General features: G+C 35.9%; 1 protein-coding gene across 6 annotated transcripts in view; it reads left to right on the top strand.

Moving 5' to 3' along the window:
* Positions 1-20692, top strand: part of LOC106051776 (transforming growth factor-beta-induced protein ig-h3-like) — a 115557-nt gene that overhangs the window by 42714 nt on the left and 52151 nt on the right. The gene's annotated exons all lie outside the window — the stretch shown is intronic.

Genomic DNA, 20692 nt, shown 5'->3' with positions numbered 1-20692 from the left:
GTCAAATAAAGTTCCTAATTTTATTCATTTAGTGCCACTTATAAAGTGTTTTCTATGTGGATCCCAGAAGGTGAACAAACCCGTTTTGAGATAGTGGTTGTAAGTATGATTAGTTTTTGACTGTACCATGACATTGAAAAGATGAATTGATAGAAGTGACAAGATAGGCCAACCAAGTTCAGGTTTTAATCTCCTTTTACATTTAGAGACAGAATTGTAGAATCCTATACTTTATGCAGGTTAATATAAGTTGCAATAGATTTTTGCTTCATATTGTATTTTTAGAGAAAATGGATTTAACATTCAGAAACACCAAAAGTAGTATCCGGGTTTTATTTGTGTTACTTTGTCATTGGTCAGATCTGACCTGCTTGTATTTGTGTTACTTTGTCATTGGTCAGATCTGACCTGCTTGTATTTGTGTTACTTTGTCATTGGTCAGATCTGACCTGCTTGTATTTGTGTTACTTTGTCATTGGTCAGATCTGACCTGCTTGTATTTGTGTTACTTTGTCATTGGTCAGATCTGACCTGCTTGTATTTGTGTTACTTTGTCATTGGTCAGATCTGACCTGCTTGTATTTGTGTTACTTTGTCATTGGTCAGATCTGACCTGCTTTTATTTGTGTTACTTTGTCATTGGTCAGATCTGACCTGCTTGTATTTGTGTTACTTTGTCATTGGTCAGATCTGACCTGCTTGTATTTGTGTTACTTTGTCATTGGTCAGATCTGACCTGCTTTTATTTGTGTTACTTTGTCATTTGTCAGATCTGACCTGCTTGTATTTGTGTTACTTTGTCATTGGTCAGATCTGACCTGCTTGTATTTGTGTTACTTTGTCATTGGTCAGATCTGACCTGCTTGTATTTGTGTTACTTTGTCATTGGTCAGATCTGACCTGCTTTTATTTGTGTTACTTTGTCATTGGTCAGATCTGACCTGCTTGTATTTGTGTTACTTTGTCATTGGTCAGATCTGACCTGCTTGTATTTGTGTTACTTTGTCATTGGTCAGATCTGACCTGCTTTTATTTGTGTTACTTTGTCATTGGTCAGATCTGACCTGCTTGTATTTGTGTTACTTTGTCATTGGTCAGATCTGACCTGCTTGTATTTGTGTTACTTTGTCATTGGTCAGATCTGACCTGCTTGTATTTGTGTTACTTTGTCATTGGTCAGATCTGACCTGCTTGTATTTGTGTTACTTTGTCATTGGTCAGATCTGACCTGCTTTTATTTGTGTTACTTTGTCATTGGTCAGATCTGACCTGCTTTTATTTGTGTTACTTTGTCATTGGTCAGATCTAACCTGCTTGTATTTGTGTTACTTTGTCATTGGTCAGATCTGACCTGCTTGTATTTGTGTTACTTTGTCATTGGTCAGATCTGACCTGCTTGTATTTGTGTTACTTTGTCATTGGTCAGATCTGACCTGCTTGTATTTGTGTTACTTTGTCATTGGTCAGATCTGACCTGCTTTTATTTGTGTTACTTTGTCATTGGTCAGATCTGACCTGCTTTTATTTGTGTTACTTTGTCATTGGTCAGATCTGACCTGCTTGTATTTGTGTTACTTTGTCATTGGTCAGATCTGACCTGCTTTTATTTGTGTTACTTTGTCATTGGTCAGATCTGACCTGCTTGTATTTGTGTTACTTTGTCATTGGTCAGATCTGACCTGCTTGTATTTGTGTTACTTTGTCATTGGTCAGATCTGACCTGCTTTTATTTGTGTTACTTTGTCATTGGTCAGATCTGACCTGCTTGTATTTGTGTTACTTTGTCATTGGTCAGATCTGACCTGCTTTTATTTGTGTTACTTTGTCATTGGTCAGATCTGACCTGCTTGTATTTGTGTTACTTTGTCATTGGTCAGATCTGACCTGCTTTTATTTGTGTTACTTTGTCATTGGTCAGATCTGACCTGCTTTTATTTGTGTTATTTAGTCATTGGTCAGATCTGACCTGCTTTTATTTGTGTTACTTTGTCATTGGTCAGATCTGACCTGCTTTTATTTGTGTTATTTAGTCATTGGTCAGATCTGACCTGCTTGTATTTGTGTTATTTAGTCATTGGTCAGATCTGACCTGCTTTTATTTGTGTTATTTAGTCATTGGTCAGATCTGATCTGCTTGTATTTGTGTTATTTAGTCATTGGTCAGATCTGACCTGCTTGTATTTGTGTTACTTAGTCATTGGCCAGATCTGACCTGCTTTTATTTGTGTTATTTAGTCATTGGTCCGATATGACCTGCTTTTATTTGTGTTATTTAGTCATTGGTCCGATCTGACCTTCTTGTATTTGTGTTATTTAGTCATTGGTCAGACACGGGTGTGTCTCTGAAGAATTCAAATCAAATGACATTTATTAATAACACTACATTCTCTAAGTCAATCAAATTCGGTATATATTTTACAACGTTGTGGCTGTTGCTTTTTTTTTCCTCTAAGTTTTTACCTCGCTCTGGGTTTTTACCTCTCTTTAGGTTTTTACCTCACTCTAAGTTTTTACCTCTCTCTGGGTTTTTACCTCGCTCTAATTTTACCTCGAAAAGATTGTGTCGTAACTGAACAATGGCACGTTCTCATCTACTCAGTCAGCAAGTCTTTTAAACAGAGGGGTAAAGGTGAATCTGATCAAACATTGTCAGACAATAAAAAAAAACATTGAAGAGGCTTAGAGAAGAGACAGAGGGTGATGAATGGTGCGGTAAGAAAGTTTGGACTTAAGTTTAGTGGGAGAAAGACCACGGATACATTTTTTCCTGAACACAGCATGGCTGTCCTAATGGAAATGGAAATAGTACTAAGGCTTGTCTTCGAGTTCGAAGATTAATGTGCAATGCAGTATTTACCATGGTTATCCGCACATATTTTGTCACATCCAGCGCAGGCAAAGGAGAAATGAATTGACTTACTCGGAAACGACCTTAACCTTTAGCATGCCGGATGCATTGCACTTGGCGGGGTCGTGGGGCTGGAAGAACAGACAAGTCGATGGTCGTTACCCGGCTTTCCCTGTTACTGTTCTTTGGTGCTTAATCGTAGTCGAAATTTCAATAATCGATCAAACTAAATGAACATTTGTATTTGTAGGGGCGCGGTGCCTCCGAACATGAGGTCCTGGGTTCGAATCTCGGTGAAGGCTGGGATTTTGAATTTCGAGATTTTTAGGGCCAGAGTCCACCCAACTCTAGTGGGTACCTGACTTTAGTTGGGTAAAGTAAAGGCGGTTGGTCGTTGTGCTGGCCACATGACACCCTGCTTGTTAATCGTTGGCCATAGAGACACATAGGTCGCAAGGTCTGAAAGGGAAAGTTTACATTTTTTTTTATATATAATAGATTGTGTTTAGTGTTTGGATGTATGTATGTATGTATGTATATATGTATGTATGTAAGTATGTATGTATGTATGTATGTATGTATGTATGTATGTATGCATGTATGTATGTATGTATGTATGTATGTATGCATGTATGTATGTATGTATGTATGCATGTATGTAAGTATGTATTTATGTATGTATGTATGTATGTATGTAAGTATGGATGTATGTATGTATCTTTATAATTTCCCTTTCTTAGTCTTCTCTCCTGATATGACAGCCTGCTCTATCACACACACACACATCAATTGGTCAACTCCTAATGTAGTTAACATGAAAGAAAAAAAGTATTTAGTCATTTTCCTTCTTTCTTTCCCTGACATTCAAACGTACATTGGAAACCTGCGTATACAATAAGGTCATAGTTCAACTGAAACTAACAATTATACGATTGCATACATTATCAAACGAGGCATGTACTCGCGCACTAACATCGTGAGCCTTTCTTTCTGCTGTGGGTGTTTTATTCAAGTTTAAACGTATTTAACTAACTACCCCTGAGATCTGGACTTTGTTATCATGAACCAAGGTAAAGGTCAATGCAGACATTACCTATGTACAATGCCATGTCATGATGATCCCAGACACATCCTCCCACCCCCTCCCCCTTGTTTTGTCTGCAGGAATGTACGTGTAATGTGAGCTCACTTCTTGGCCATTTCTGCTCACCATTCAAAGTGGAATGCTGGGATACTTGCTGTTCAATTTATTATTAAGAACCAATCCTGCAACAAAACAAGGGAGACAGAAAATAGTTGAGAACTGCTTTTTTAGTTTGACCACTTCCTGGAAACATTTGAAACGTTTTCTAGATGTAAATATAAAAGGAGCTGTATGTATGCTCTTATGAATTAGTTTGAATATATGTAGATATAGTAGGACTTAAATAAAGTCCTATTCCACGTTTACAATAGAAACTAATTCATTAAACTCAAAACATGTTTAAAATGAAGAATTGTGCATGTCTATTCTATTATGCAGCTCCATTACCAAGATTATGCATTAAAAGTCTGGCACAGATAGCACGTAGTAACTAGACCCAGGTTAGTTGTGCACTTATGTATAAACATGTAACTAGACCCAGGTTAGTTGTACACTTCAGTAGAAATATGTAACTAGACCCAGGTTAGTTGTACACTTCAGTAGAAACATGTTTGAATAGGGGGGTAGGGGCGGAAGGGGATATAACAATGTACTCGATGGAATTAACGCAAATAACACTCGTCTTTATAGATACTAAGTAAAATGAAATGGAAACTATTAGTAAATGTATACATACATAATAATAATAATACTAGGCAGTGCCAGAGAAGGAATGTGATTTCGTTTTTCAAACAATAATAATCTTTTATAATTCATACAGAAATGTGTCTTACAATGTGTGCATTATACCAAACAAAGCATAAATAACTATAAAAAAAAAAAACAAAGTGCACATTTGCACTAAAGTCACCCATGCAAAATCTCTATAAACTTTATATCCAATAGATAAATTTTATTTAAATATATAATTACCTGTGGAACAAAGGAGTAAATGTTTCTGTTTTTGTAAACGGTGTATTGTGATGGTCAAATCTTTATATCGTGATCCTAAGTGTGGGTGTGTTTTCTTTTTAAAATCTTTTTAGCTTCCTTATGAATGTTTCTTTCACACAGTTGCCCAAATGCTGTTGTTGATTTTTTGTACCAAAGATCATACTAGCAGCATTTAGAATTTTAGGAAGTTTATTTTTTATTTCCAATGTTCAGATTGCCATATCAGACAGTGATATTAAAATTTAAAATACTGCAGATGTAAGCATGACATTGTCATGTTTTCTAAACATTTAGTCACAATACCTAACACATAATTCATAATACATGCATACATACATAAATTCATGAACACATACGCACATATATATATATATATATATATATACTTATTTGTGTATTTACTTGTACTGGCCGTGTGACATTATCTTACTGTGTCAGAGAACAGACTTAAATGTCAAAGGAATGTAAATACATTTCCCTTGCTGTATGTGCATTGTGGAAGTCAAAGAATGCGTGAAGGAGAATGGGCCATGTTTGGAAGAGTCAGATTGTTTTAAGTACATTCCTAGTCTCTCTCTTAACATGATTGACATTGGTCTGATGGAAACATCGGAACTTGGTATTTTGATAGTGTTAAGTATTCCCTGGGGCAGTAAAAGTTTGATCTTTCTAGTCCGGAAACCGTTAGTTCGCAGGCTAGGGTTAATGTGTTTGGGGATGTGTATGTTTATGTGTGTTTGGTGTGGGAATGAGTTCTGTAAGGTCACGCCATATACATATATATATATATTTTAGATATTTTACGGGGTGTGTTGTAAAATATTAAATAACAATCAAATTTGTAAAACAAATAAGGCGATGGCTTCATTTTTAAAATAGAATTTGTTTCTTAGAGAAGTGGTCAGACATAGATTTCCAGTAATAATAATGATCAGTGTTTCCCAGACTGTTGTCCTTGGACTATTAGTGTTCTGTAACTATTGGGGTAATTAACTAGTAGACCTAGATATGAATGTATTCCTGAGTAAATGCGAAACGAAAACGTGTGCTTGCTCTTCTAAGTAACGGACTCTACTCTATAACAACATCACTATACACATTAAACTTCATTCTAAAACATCACTATACACATTAAACTTCATTCTAAAACATCACTATACACATTAAACTTCATTCTAAAACATCACTATACACATTAAACTTCATTCTAAAACATCACTATGTACATTAAACTTCATTCTAAAACATCACAATGTACATTAAACTTCATTCTAAAACATCACTATGTACATTAAAATTCATTCTAAAACATCATTGTACACATTAAACTTCATTCTAAAACATCACAATGTACATTAAACTTCATTCTAAAACATCACTATGTACATTAAAATTCATTCTAAAACATCACTATACACATTAAACTTCATTCTAAAACATCACTATACACATTAAACTTCATTCTAAAACATCACTATGTACATTAAACTTCATTCTAAAACATCACTATACACATTAAACATCATTCTAAAACATCACTATGTACATTAAACTTCATTCTAAAACATCACTATGTACATTAAACTTCATTCTAAAACATCACTATACACATTAAACTTCATTCTAAAACATCACAATGTACATTAAACTTCATTCTAAAACATCACTATGTACATTAAACTTCATTCTAAAACATCACTATACACATTAAACTTCATTCTAAAACATCACTATGTACATTAAACTTCTTCTAAAACATCACTATACACATTAAACTTCATTCTAAAACATCACTATACACATTAAACTTCATTCTAAAACATCACTATGTACATTAAAATTCATTCTAAAACATCACTGTGTACATTAAAATTCATTCTAAAACATCACTATGTACATTAAAATTCATTCTAAAACATCACTATACACATTAAACTTCATTCTAAAACATCACTATGTACATTAAAATTCATTCTAAAACATCACTATGTACATTAAAATTCATTCTATAACAACATCACTGTGTACATTAAACTTCATTCTAAAACATCACTATGTACATTAAACTTCATTCTAAAACATCTAGCTCTAGTGTAAAAAATCTAGAAAAGATCTTAATCTAGCTATTTTGTCTTTTTAAAATGCGAGTGACATTACGAGGTTTAATAAACATTACTATACCGAGTTGTTTTAGCATTTAAAGAATTTATTCCATATGACGTCAAAGGAAAAAAATCCACTACGTCACACGGTCTAGTTAGACTAACAAATATCATCTATACAGCAGCTTGTTGAGGGTTCATGGACATTGGTGCACCGAGTGATTTCTTTTAGCATTTCATTTAAAGAATTAACTCCATATGAAATCAAAGGAAAAAAAATTCCATTACGTCACACATCCTAGTTAGACTAAAAAATGTCATCTATACGAGCAGCTTCTCGAGGATTCATAGACATTGGTGCACCGAGTTTGTTCTTTTAGCATTTCATTTGATGGGCTAGTTAGACTTAATATACATATATACAAGGATTAAAGACGCTTTTTTTTTTTGGTTTTGTCTGTTAGTCTGTCTGTCCGTTATGTTAATAGCGAGAAAAAAAAGACTAAAAGCTATTGAAAATCTGATTAAAATTTAATTTCCCTTCCGAAACATCGCATTACTTTTAAGTTTCTATAATAGATTGTTCCAGATGTTTATATATTTATAGTGAGAGAAAAGAAGAATTCCAGATTAATCAAATGCCGTTAATTAAATTTGTGGGATGGTCTGTTATGAAAATTAGATGTACCATAGCCTTATGGAGATTTTTCAAACCATACTTTGGTGTTAGGAAGTTGTTTTCCTTAAAAATCGGAGCATAATATTAACGATAATTAGATTTTCTAACGTTTTAGCTAGAAAGTTAACTCTTTCTCTCCTAACTGACGACACCAACGTTGATTCCATCATAACGTGTTAAATAACAACGGAGAGAAAGAGTTAAGTGTAGTGTAAGAGAGAAGTGCGATTTTACATAAATAGAGTTAAACTATTTTTTTATAAAAAATCCGGAACAACCAATTTTCGTAAATGAGAAAATTATTTGTTTTATTTATTGTTTGTAAAATGTTTTGTAAATTGTTTTACATAATTCGGATTTTCCTTCAGAGTTGAAGATAGTTTACTTCCTAGTCCAAACCTCCCGCAGGACGACGGGGGATGGGAGCGGGCAGGGTTTGAACCCTCGACCGTCGATAAATCCGAACGACAGTCCAGCGCGCAAACCGCACGACCAGGCATCACATTATTAGAAGGGATTTCAAACATTTATTAGCGTTTTTAGATTTTTCATATAAAATTTGGATCATTTTTGGCGACGATTTGTAAGAAAATTAAGGTAATGTAGGTCGATTTCTTTTTCGAAGCAAAATCCGGAACATTCTTTACCGATTAAACAACTTTTATTATGTTTCGGCAAGAAAATTAACTGTAATATAAGTCTAAAAATTGATTTTCAATAATCGTTTCTAGTAAATTACTTTCTTATTTTAAAATCCTGAATAACCTATTGTCGATATTTTTGACATACATTTGTTTTAAATTAAAAATTCGGAACAATTGATATTGATAAATAAACTATAGTGACGTAGCGTCAAAGAATATAAGTGTAATATTAGTCAATTATGTGATTTGACATTATCTGGATGTGTTTATTTTTTATAAAACAATATCCGGAACAACTTTATAGTTAATGAAATATAAATCAGTATAGATATTTTTATTTAGCATTTATATGCTATTTACATAAAAAAACGGAACAATATATTAAAGATCATGTGTTTCTTGCAACGTTTAAGCATGGAAATAAAATCTAATATAAGTTAGAAGAGCATTGTAAACATTTCCTGTACATTTTATAAATATATTTAACTTAGTAATACTGAAAATACACATAATTGTCTATCCTTGTTAGCATATTGTAACATTGCCTCCCTTACATTTACGTAATTGTTTTAGAATTGGTGTATTTTTATGAAAAAATCGCTTGCATAATTAATTTTATAAATTAAACGGTTTGCTTTTAGAAAACCAAAAGTAGCTGTTGCACCTAAACGTTTCAAGCCGCATTTAATGATGAAATAATATTTTTCATACCTTTTCTAGTTTTCGAGATCTGAGTGTGACAGACGGACAGACGGACTGACGGACATTTTGCACAAACCTAATAGCGGCTTTTTCCCCTTACGGGGGCCGCTAAAAATATTTCTATTCTATTCTATTGTGTATTCGCAGAGATTTATTGTTATTAGTCTAGAACTCTAGATTTATTACAAATTTAATCATCATCATCAAACTCCATTTGACTGAGAACTTGGGTTGGGTTCGATTCCCATCTCTTCTTGAGAGGCTCAAATCCTTTCTTGCAAAAGCCCTGGACAGAAACCCTGCTGTTTTGCATACATGTCACCAATACAGGTTGAGAATTTTTGGTTTCCCAGACCGGTTGAGACGGAGATCAGCAAGTCTGTGGCAGTCAAACAGAATATGAGACACGGTTTCATCTTCTTCCCCAAAGCGGGGGCACCGTGAGTCAAAGTTTGGCCATAGCCGTGAGAAATATGAGCTAACAAGACAGTGGCCTGTCCTGTACTGTGCTATTATGGCTTGCTCAGGCCTTTTTTTTTATTATAGCCAGAGAATGATGAAAACTTACAACCTTGTTCGGTGGGTGGTGTTGGCCCTCCCTGGTGGACAGAGGAGTCTGCAATGGTGTTGCCAGTCACACCTATGTGACTCGGTGCCCACTGCATTATTGCAGGGGTGCTATAGCATTTCTTGTGTTGTGTGAAGTCATGATGACAGTGTCGAAATTGGGAGGCCATGGTCCAGGGCTTTACAAAGCCTGTAGTACAGATCTAGAGTCAATAACCGCAACAATCTGTGTTGCCCTCAAATGTTCCTCGCCGAGTCAATGACTTTTAAGGCTTCACAGACTGCCATCAAAACTGCAAACACTACCACATGGCCCAACGATTTTAACTGAGTTCTAGCGAAGAAACTCGATGAAGGCTCCATAGCCTGCTCTTCCAGAATCTATCAACGCCGAGCCATCAGTATATGCAAAAATTGCACTGGGTTTGAAAACATTGATGGTCTCCAGTGCTATAATTTGAAGGTCGTTAGGGGAATGACTTAGCTTATTGACGTTAGGGTCTAATAGTTTCCAGCGTATGTTGTTGGATGACACCATGGAAGAAGGCAATGAAAACGTTGAATGTTTTGTCGATTGGTAGAGAGGCCAGCTTTATCAGATAGTTTATCGGCATGATGCACAAAAGACTGCATCTTGATACGTCTTCTGCATCTCCAACCATCCACTAGTTTTTTTTTTGCTGGGAGGTATTCATCCAGCCTTTTATACCGCTCAAAAAAGTCAGTATCGACCGTTCCCTCCTAAGGTTTATTGGACATACATTAGCCATTATTTCAGCTGTATTTACTGGGCTTAGTGTTTGGGACTGTATCTTATCAAGCTGTTCAAGAGCTGTCCTAGAGCTATAGATTGGCACAGGTAGACTGTAGTTAATCTGTGATTGGACTGCTGCTAAATACAGTGATCGAAGAATGTTTGCTCGGGCTCCCCACTTCGTGGATGCCAGCTTCCGCACAATGCAAAGTTTCCCTGAGGCCTTTCTTACAACATCCTGGATGTGCTCACACATTTTTAGTTTGCGATCTAAAGTGACACCAAGGTACTTGGGTAGCTGCTCCACGCTGAGAGATACTCCGTTAAGGGAGAGAGTCGGAAAGGTTGCTCTAGAATGCCAGTCCCGAGCACGAACAGAGAATAGGCCGTCTTGAAGGTGCTTATTTCTAGCCTCCATTTTTTGTGTATATGAGCAGAGCGTGAGGAGATTTTCTTGCAACACTTTTTGTGTAGTGGTTGCGCTCCTTCCGGATTTCTTAAGGACAATATCATCAGCATATAGCAGCTTTTGGCATTTTAGCTGAGCCGGTAGGTCATTTATGAAGGCCGTGAAAAGGACGCATGACAGGACGGAGCCCTGGGGGAGGCCGTGCTCGAGGATAATTTCCCCTGAGACTTCTCCGAATTTCAATTAGTACATTACCTCCTGTCATGATGTCAAATGTCAAAATGCCCTGGCTTCTAAAGAGGTCAAGCCCCCCCTCCCCCCCCCCGGGCCCCCTAATCCCTAGCTACGCCACTGCACCCATAATGAATGCTTTTAGCTGAGTTCTGTTGATAATATAAATTATATTCCATCCTCAATCTACCATCACTACATCATTACATCTCCTAATTGATCATTGTTTGGGTTAAGAAAGAGGCTGGAATGTTAAAGAGTCATTACCTTTTCATGCTGGTTTTTTTTTCTCTTTTTGTTTTTGCTCTGTGAGCTGAAGGATGCAGCTATTTGGTGAAAGGTTAAATCTATATGAACGTCACAACAAACAGAACACATGATGCTGGTTGCTTTGTCTCGAGAACCCGCTGGGCATAAAGCAAATCGTTTTCTGAACCTTGGGAAAAAATGCCAGAACTCTATGGGTTAAAATGTATTTACACTGCAGTCTTCTTTTCTACCTTGTACACCGCCACCCTTTGTCTGCTTCCCCAACTGTAATCCTTTTCCAGTAGACACCCTCCTCTCTCTCCCCTGCCGGCAGTCTGTGTGCTGCTCAAACTGGCGCCCTTTATGTAGCTGACAACACTCATCCACACATCTTCGCCTGGCACCCAATCTCCCCTCCATTATAGACTTTGCACTTTGTTTTCCCCCTGAACGCCCCCCTCCTCTTTTCTTTCCCCCCACCTAGAGAAACAGTTAATTTCAGGGCTAGATCGATATTGACAACACCTGTTTCCTTTTTACCTTTCATCTAATGAAACTTGCAAAAGTTCGCTATGGCACCTAAATACTTTAGGGTCAAACTGTGATCTCTTGACCTCTTGACAAATGAACTTGGAGTTTCGGGTGAAGTCAGTGTTATTCAGTCTGGGACAGTGACATTTGTTGTTCCCACACCAGAGAAATTAAAAGATAAATGTATCTTGATTACAAAAAGAAATTGAATAATTGTCAGAGAAACTGTCTAGAACTTTGTGAAAAGGGAAACAGGTAAAACGTTGGATAGATTTAATACTTGCCTGACATTTTTCCCTAACAAAAAATTGGGAACAGTTACAAAATAGAATTATGTAAATTGTTCATTTTGTAGGAAGATAGTTGATGAATGACGGAGATGGTTGATATTAAGAAGATAGGGTTGGTACTACAGTTTATGACTAAAGAAAAATAACAACAAGGAATGTCGGGGAAAGGTGTAGAGAGGGGGAAGGGCAAGAGGTCATCATGCCCCGGCAGTCACATAGAACACTGCGACTTAAGAATTATTTTTTTTAGCGGCCCCCGTAAGGGGAAAAAGCCGCTATTAGGTTTGTGCAAAATGTCCGTCTGTCCGTCTGTCACACTCAGATCTCGAAAACTAGAAGAGATATGAAAAATATTATTTCATCATTAAATGCGGCTTCAAAAGTTTAGGTGCAACGGCTACTTTTGGTTTTCTAAAAGCAAAAGGTTTAATTTATAAAATTAATTATGCAAGCGATTTTTTCATAAAAATACACCAATTCTAAAACAATTACGTAAATGTAAGGGAGGCAATGTTACAATATGCTAACAAAGATTGACAATTTCTGTGTATTTTCAGTATCACTAAGTCAAATATATTTATAAAATGTACAGGAAATGTTTACAACAAATATAAATAATAGTTAAAGACGTTTTTTCTGGTCAACTAGCTGCTAAAATTAAAAGAAAACATTTCTGTTTGTTTATAAAGGCTAATAATGCACTTTGTATGTAAATATCACGCACATTTTTTTTAATGGACTTTTTATGCAGCGATTTTCGTGCAGTAGCGTAACGTCGAAACATGATCAGGTGCTAAACCAATTCCTTAAACCTTTTTTTAAAAATCAAATTTTATTTATTTTTTGTTTAGTGCCCCCATCCGAATAAAAGAAGATTATTTTTGTGCGTTTTGTCTGTTGGTCGGTCTGTCCGTCAAGATAAGGTTAAAAAAACTAGAACTCTAAAAGCTATTGAAAATCTGATTTACCCTTTAATGTTCCTCCCGTAACATCTCAATAGTTTTAAGTATCTAAAATTGAGTGTTCCGGATTTTTTTGTGCAAAACTAATAAACGCCAACAAATGTTTGTTTGCTCTTCTAACTTATATTTCATTCAATTTCCATGCTTAAACGTTGCAAAAACACATTATCAATAATATGTTGTTCCGTTTTTTATGTAAATAGCATATTAATGGTAAATCAAAATCTCTATACTGACTTATATTTCATTAAGTGTAAAAATGTTCCGGATATTGTTTTATAAAACATGAATTATGCCTAATAATTGTTTGAAATCGCATAATTTACTAATATTACACTTATATTATTTGACAATGCGTCTCTATAATTTGGTTATCAATATCAAATTGTTCCGTATTTTCATCTTTAAACAAATTTTAAAAATATCGACAATAGGTTGTTCGGGGCTTTAAAAAAAAGTAATTTACTCATCATCATCATCATCATCAAACTCCATTAGAGTGAGGGCTTGAGAGGCTTAAATCCTCTCTTGCAAAAGCCCTGGACAGAAACCCTGCTGTCTTGCGTAGTGCATGAATGTCGCCATACAGGTCGAGAATTCTCATTTACGAAATAATGTTTTTACGGATTTTTATGAAAAATATTTTAACTCACTACTCTCTTACAGTACATTTTACTTTCTACCTAAAACATGTAAAAATCTAATTATCGTTAATATTATGTTCCGATTTTTAAGGAAAACAGAATCCAAACTCCAAAGTAAGGTATAAAAATCTCTCCACGTGGCTGTAGTACATCTAATTTTTATACGAGACCATCCAAAAAATTAATTAACGGTATTACATTTATCTGAAATTCTCTTTTTCTTTTACTATTTATACAAACATCCGGAACAATCTATTATATAAACTTTTCAATTGTGTTCATACCTAAAAATTATTGCGATGTTTTGAAACGTAAAATAAAGGTTAATCAATTTTTAATAACTTTTAGTGGTTCTTTTTTTATATCAAGATGACGGACAGACCGACTGACAGACAAAACGCAAAAACAATGCGGCTTTGATCCTTTTTAAATAAATTCTATTAGAACTCAGTGCACCAATGTCTATGAACCCTTGTTAAATATCTCGTGTAAATAAAGACATTTTTTTTATGGTACCGGTACTAGCCTATTGTGAGGTAATGGAATTTTTTTTCTTTGACGTCATATGAATGGACTCTTTAAATTTAATGTTAAAATAACGCACTCGGTGCACCAATGTCTATTAACACTCGAAAAAGTGCACGTATTAATGAAAATATATTTTAGTCTAACTAAGCCGTGTGACGTAGTGTTTTTTTTTCCTTTGACGTCATATGGAATGAATTCTTTAAATGAAATGCTAAAAGAACGCACTCGGTGCACCAATGGCTATGAACACTCGATAAATGGCTCGTAATGATGAAGGCGATTTTTATTCTAGCTAGGCCGTGGGACGTAGTGTGTTTTTTTTCCTTTGACGTCATATGGAATGAATTCTTTAAATGAAATGCTTAAAGAACGCACTCGGCGCACCAAAGTCTATGAACACTCGATAAATGGCTCGTAATGATGAAGGCGATTTTTAGTCTAGCTAGGCCGTGTGACGTAGTGGGTTTTTTTTCCCTCTGACGTCATATGGAATGAATTCTTCAAATGAAATGAAAAAAGAACTCGGTATAGTAATGTTTATTAAGCCTCGTTATGTGACTCGCGTTTAAAAAAGGAATGATATCTTGATTTAGATCTAATCTAGATTTTTTTAAACTAGATCTAGATTTTTATTACAGTATATCTAGATCTGGATTTATATTCTAATTAAAATTATTTTAGAGTCTAGATCTAGAATTTCTAGATCTAGTTTAGACTAAAATAGACTAGATTAAGATGTAGAATTTCAATTTCTAAACTTAAAGTGTAAAAAAAAAAGTGTAGATTTTCATTTCCAAACGTTTTGATCAATATTGTAATGTTTTAATATACTAAAACTAATCTACTATTTTTTATGTAATTTAAATTTACGGCAAATGAATCTTTGAAACATTATTACTTTTGACCATCAAAATTAAATCACCTCTTGAATATTATTTGCGAATATGCAGATCCGACAGGGATCCGACTTCGACGGGGGCCGCCTCTGAGTTTGTGTAACACAAACTCTCTTTGTAATCTTGTTTTTTACGGAAATGTTTTCGTTTTCTTGAGGCTTTGAATCAGAGATTAACTCTTTACAAAATCAGAGGTTGACTCTTTACAAAACAAGTAGAATTAGACAATCATTATAATCATTATAAGAAATCAGGCCAGTTTCATATCTAACCTCACCTTCAAATCATCACCTATCCCTTGGTCTGCTGGACCGCTGGGGTACCACACAATCGGTCAGCTTTCTTTTTCTATTTTCCTCTGTCATTTGCCTTTGATAGAATTTCATTCTGATATTCTTTCTGAATATATTGAAAACTGCCTTTTTACCTGCCTTGGTGGACCACTTCAGGGGGCCGATTTTGAGTTTGTGTTTCACACAAGCTGTCTTTGTAACATTGTTTCTCTGACGCTTTTCTTCTGCCAGCGCTGTTCTCTTGTCCTCAGCATTTTATGCGCCAGTTTTCACAGCACGACGCCATGATGCTTTGCCATGTGCTTCTGTCTCCCAGGTGGCTGGGTTGATGCTGAAGGCGGTCAGGAAAGCTTTGAGGGTGTCCCTGAAGCGTTTTCTTTGTCCACCTTGTGAGCACTTTCCTTCACTTAATTGGCCATACATGAGTCGTTTAGGGATGCGGCGGTCTTCCATTCTACAGACGTGTCCTGCCCATCGCAGCTGGGACTGTATCAGGATTATGAGGATGCTTTGCATGCTCGCACTTGGAAGGACTTCAGTATCTGGTATTTTGTCTTGCCAATAAACATTCAGTATTTTTAACGTCCACATTTCTGAGGCATAGAGCAATGTAGGAAGGATGACAGCTCGATAGACCCCTATCACTGCATTTATATCATGTCCATTTATCTAGATACTTGGATCCGAGTAGGCTTTACCTGGAGCAGGCAAATATAAGACTTCAGTCTTTTTTGTGTTTATAGTTAGGCCAAAGTCTGAACGTGCTCTTGAAAAATCCCTGACGATGCTCTGAAGATCATTTTCAGAGTAGGCATTTAGGGCACAATCGTCAGCAAATAGCAGGTCCATGATTACTGCTGATTTTGTTGTTGTTTTTTGCTTTGAGCTGCCTCGGGTTGAATAGGCCACCATCAACTCTGTATGTTAGATTTATCCCGTTATTATCTCTGTTTGTGAATGCACCTATCAGCATAGCAGAGAACATAATACTGAACAGTTTGGGTGCTAGGACACAGCCTTGTTTGATACTTCGAATGGCTCTGATGGTTCTCCACTTTCCTGGAAACGAGACTTCATGCCATCATGAATAAGTCTCACTATGATTATGAACTTTTGTGGACATCCATACTTAGACATGATCTTCCAGATTCCTTCTCTGCTAACAGTGTCAAATGCCTTTGTTAGGTCGACATATATTGAGAAGAGGTCAGCAATATGTTCTTGGCATTTTTCCTGGCGCTGCCTTGCCGCAAAGATCACGAAATGGTTCCATGCTCCTTTCAGAAGCCGCATTGGCTTTCTGGTAGTAGACCATGTTCTAGATGATGCATGAGCCGATTTAGTAGGATGCGTGCGAGAATTTTCCTAGCAATAGAGAAGAGATATTCCTCTGTGGTTGTCGCAGATTTGGTGGTTTCCTTTTGGCTTGTATAGATGAACACTTGTAGCACCTTTAAAGTCTTGTGCTATTGACTCTTGCTTTCACATAATTAAGAACAGCTCATGAAGTCTTTCAATCAGGGCTAATCCACCCTTTTTGTAGAGTTCTGCGGGAATGGAGTTAACTCCTGAGGCTTTTCTCCTTGCTAGCTGTTGAATGACAAGCTTGGTTTCCTTTAGCGTCTTATCAACACAAACAATTTCATTCTTCTCATAGATGCAAGTACATTGGGAGGGTGGGGGCTGGGCGAGGGTGGGGGCTGGGCGAGGGTACTTAGCATCACAAAAATTATAAAAGGTGTACACATAGGTCAAAAGTTTGTGAAACACTAGTCTTTAAGGTGTCAATGTCTTGAGCGGGGGATGCATCCAGGAAGTTCCTTTCACGTTGAGAGTCTGAATATAGTGTTTGATATGAGCAGCTTGTGTTGAAGGAGTAAATAAACCAATAACAGCCAATACGACACAATTGGCTACACAATCAACTGACTACACTGTACATCACAGTACTGCCGTACTTAACTCTTCTGTCTCTCTATCTCGTCCAGGACTCGTACTGCTTCATTGGAGGACTCACTCCACCCGGACTGACTTCTTAAACAGTCCAGTCTCCTCGCTGTCTGAAATGAACTGCCTTACACACTCAGCCTCTGTTTTTTTCCTGAAGGTTTTCGATCAAATGACCAATCACGTGCGATTTTTGCTTGTAATGGCCATACTAGTACTGTCCCTTGTCCATTGACACAGTTGACTGCCATTCAGCACGTGACATTGTGTTGCATATGTCAGTTGGTCACATGAAAATTAACTCATCACTCCGCCAATACAGTTACAACAATATTTCAAATCGAACGTCTTTGTAAGACTATATGCATCTGTTCAAACTATCGACATAGTTCGAATCTTGTCAACTTTTATTTTTGCTGCAGAAACAGATAAAGTCCTTCGATGTAACGTTCAACAATAACTACTTCCTATATGTCTTTTTATCTCATAATTTTTGTGACTGGTAACAATATATATCTGCGAATGTCTAATAATTTTTGCTATGGTCCACATTCTTGAAGAGTGGAATACTTTAATAAACTATCGTCTGCAAAATGATTCTATTGCATCTCTACTTTACAATCACGGCAATCAGTCAGTCAGTTATAAAACATTTAAAGTGCACGCATGTTACCGAGACATCAAAGTCACCCGAGAGATTTGATGAGATTTGATGAGATTTATCCACTTGAAAGTCGTAATGAATTCATTTGGTTTTATTTACAAAATGTACAAAGCTTAGGGGAGATAAGCCCTGTGTAGAGAATTAGGTCGTTTGCTAAAAAATTAAAACTAATAAAAGCCTATAAATCCTTTTATTTAATAAGTACTTGACTTGCTCTGTGGCCTTCTCTTTTGGAGGCTCGAGACCTCGAGTTCTAATATAAATTATAGTCCTTGAGCATGAAAGCATGTGTGGCAATTAAACGTGTCTTAGATGTAAGTTATTTACATTTACACAAGGCATTAACTAATTATTAGTTCAAAGGAAACCTGTATGAAGATATCACTTACATTCATTTAATTAAACCACACAAACCTGTACACTTGTCGCTTTCTGCATGGGAAAATCAATGAAGGAGATGTATACCGCTAATACACACTAAAAAAAAAAACAATCTACAAGATAATAGATAAAACGAAATAATGATAAGGAACTACGTCGCTATTAGTTGAGTGTGAAATAATCAGACTATACCGCAGTGGCATCACAAGGGGGGTGCTGCCTGCACCGGGTGACACCCATCAGGGGTGACACCAAAGTGGTAATAATCTCCTTTAGCAAAAGCAGACGACTGATTAAACCTGACAGCAGCTTTTTACCTTACCTTTACCTATCCCTTAGTCTGTTGGACCGTTGGGACACCAAGCAAGATTTGTCGACTGTCTTTCTCGCCCGAAAAGCACAGTCCGCAGCAGTCCTTTCAAAACTGAAAATAATTTGGAAAGACAAGGGCTTGGCCCTCGGCACCTAAATCAGATTGATGTTCTCCCTGGTCATGGCCACATTTTTATATACTTATGAGTCTTGGACGCTGACTGCAGAGCTAGAGAGGGGGATCCTAGCAATGGAATTGAGATGCTACAGACGATATGAAAATAAATGCTGAGCTCAAGGCAGACACCAATGCAGTAACTGAAGGGAGACAGCTCAACGAGATAAAGATGCTTATCTACACGAGGACATCACGTCTGCCTTGAACACAGCATCTTCATATCGGTTCTAGACTTAGGCGGAAATCCTTCTCTTCTGTCTAATGCCAACCTCCTTCCTAGTCTAGTCACTAATAGTGCGCACCTTCTGCACTATCTTGGATGGCGGTGTGCATGGCAGGGTTATAACATTATTTTGAAGTACAGTGTGTGAGCCGTTATATTCTGATGTAGCGGATAATTTGTAAAGGTTGAATAGATTCTAATGTAACCACGAGTAAGCCCATTGCAGTTGAGCTTATAAAGAGGGTAGAGAAGATGAGCGTGGGAGACGAGGTGCAATAAGGAGTGTAGTTTAAAATAAGTTGTTGGCTAGATTCAATTGCTGAACATTTCATTTTTTTTTACATACATCTACATTGAAGTTGAAATCTGCGTATTTATTGTAAATAAAAGTTACATTCATTTTTTAGAAGTTTCTTTGAATTTGAATCAAGTTCTATATATATATATATATATAGAAGAAAAAAAATATATAAATATTAACATATGCACAAAATCAAAGTTGACAATTCAATTAGTCAATTTGACCATATCCGGAGTTACAAACCAATAATCAAATAGTAACGGTTAAAAAACGTAGCTTTTTGTTATTTACTTAAATCCAACTAGACTAGGATATAATAAGAAGTCATCAAACTAGACTAAGATATAATAAGAAGTCATCAAACTAGACTAAGATATAATAAGAAGTCATTAAACTAGACTAAGATATAATAAAAAGTCATTAAACTAGACTAAGATATAATAAGAAGTCATCAAACTAGACTAAGATATAATAAGAAGTCATCAAACTAGACTAAGATATAATAAGAAGTCATTAAACTAGACTAAGATATAATAAGAAGACACCAAACTAGACTAAGATATTATAAGAAGTCACTAAACTAGACTAGGATATAATAAGAAGTCATTAAACTAGACAAGTATATAATAAGAAGACACCAAACTAGACTAAGATATAAGAAGAACTCATCAAAACGAACTGCTCAGAGCCGAGTTCGATGGAGAGGTGTGGTTGCGGCCTTATGCTCTCCTGGGAGTACACAGGATTAAGTAAAGTAAGTAAAACCAACAAAGAGAAAGCGTGAAGTATTTAGCAGTCCAGATGAACACAATTTTAGTCAAACAAAATTTTATTTTATGCTCTTTTAACAATAGATTACAGAAGCTTTGTAAACAGAAGGAAAACCTATATAGAAAATTTAAAGAAACTAAGGCAAAAAGAGTTTATAAAAATTATATAAAAATTAAACACCCAAAAAATAAGCAGACAGCTGCAGTGTGAATACATAAACAATATAATATCTAAAGATAACAACAAAAACCTATGGTCATGCATTAAGTCTAAGAAAATGTATACAACATGAATAGCGCCATTAAAAGGAGAATTTAACCTTGGTTAGGCCAATAATAGAATATGCATCCTCTGTTTGGGACCCCTCAACTCAAGAAAACATTAAGAAACTAGAACAGACACAAAATATAGAAGTGAGATTCGTTACGGACGAATATTCACATTTGACTAGAGTAACACCTTTAGTAAAATCACTAAATTTAGAAAGCCTTCAGGACAGAAGACTCAAA

The sequence above is a fragment of the Biomphalaria glabrata genome, chromosome 8, assembly GCF_947242115.1.
Source record: "Biomphalaria glabrata chromosome 8, xgBioGlab47.1, whole genome shotgun sequence".
In the NCBI taxonomy this organism is placed as follows: Eukaryota; Metazoa; Mollusca; class Gastropoda; family Planorbidae; genus Biomphalaria; species Biomphalaria glabrata.
Note: the sequence above shows the minus strand (reverse complement) of the source record. Positions and strands in the feature narration are given on the sequence as shown.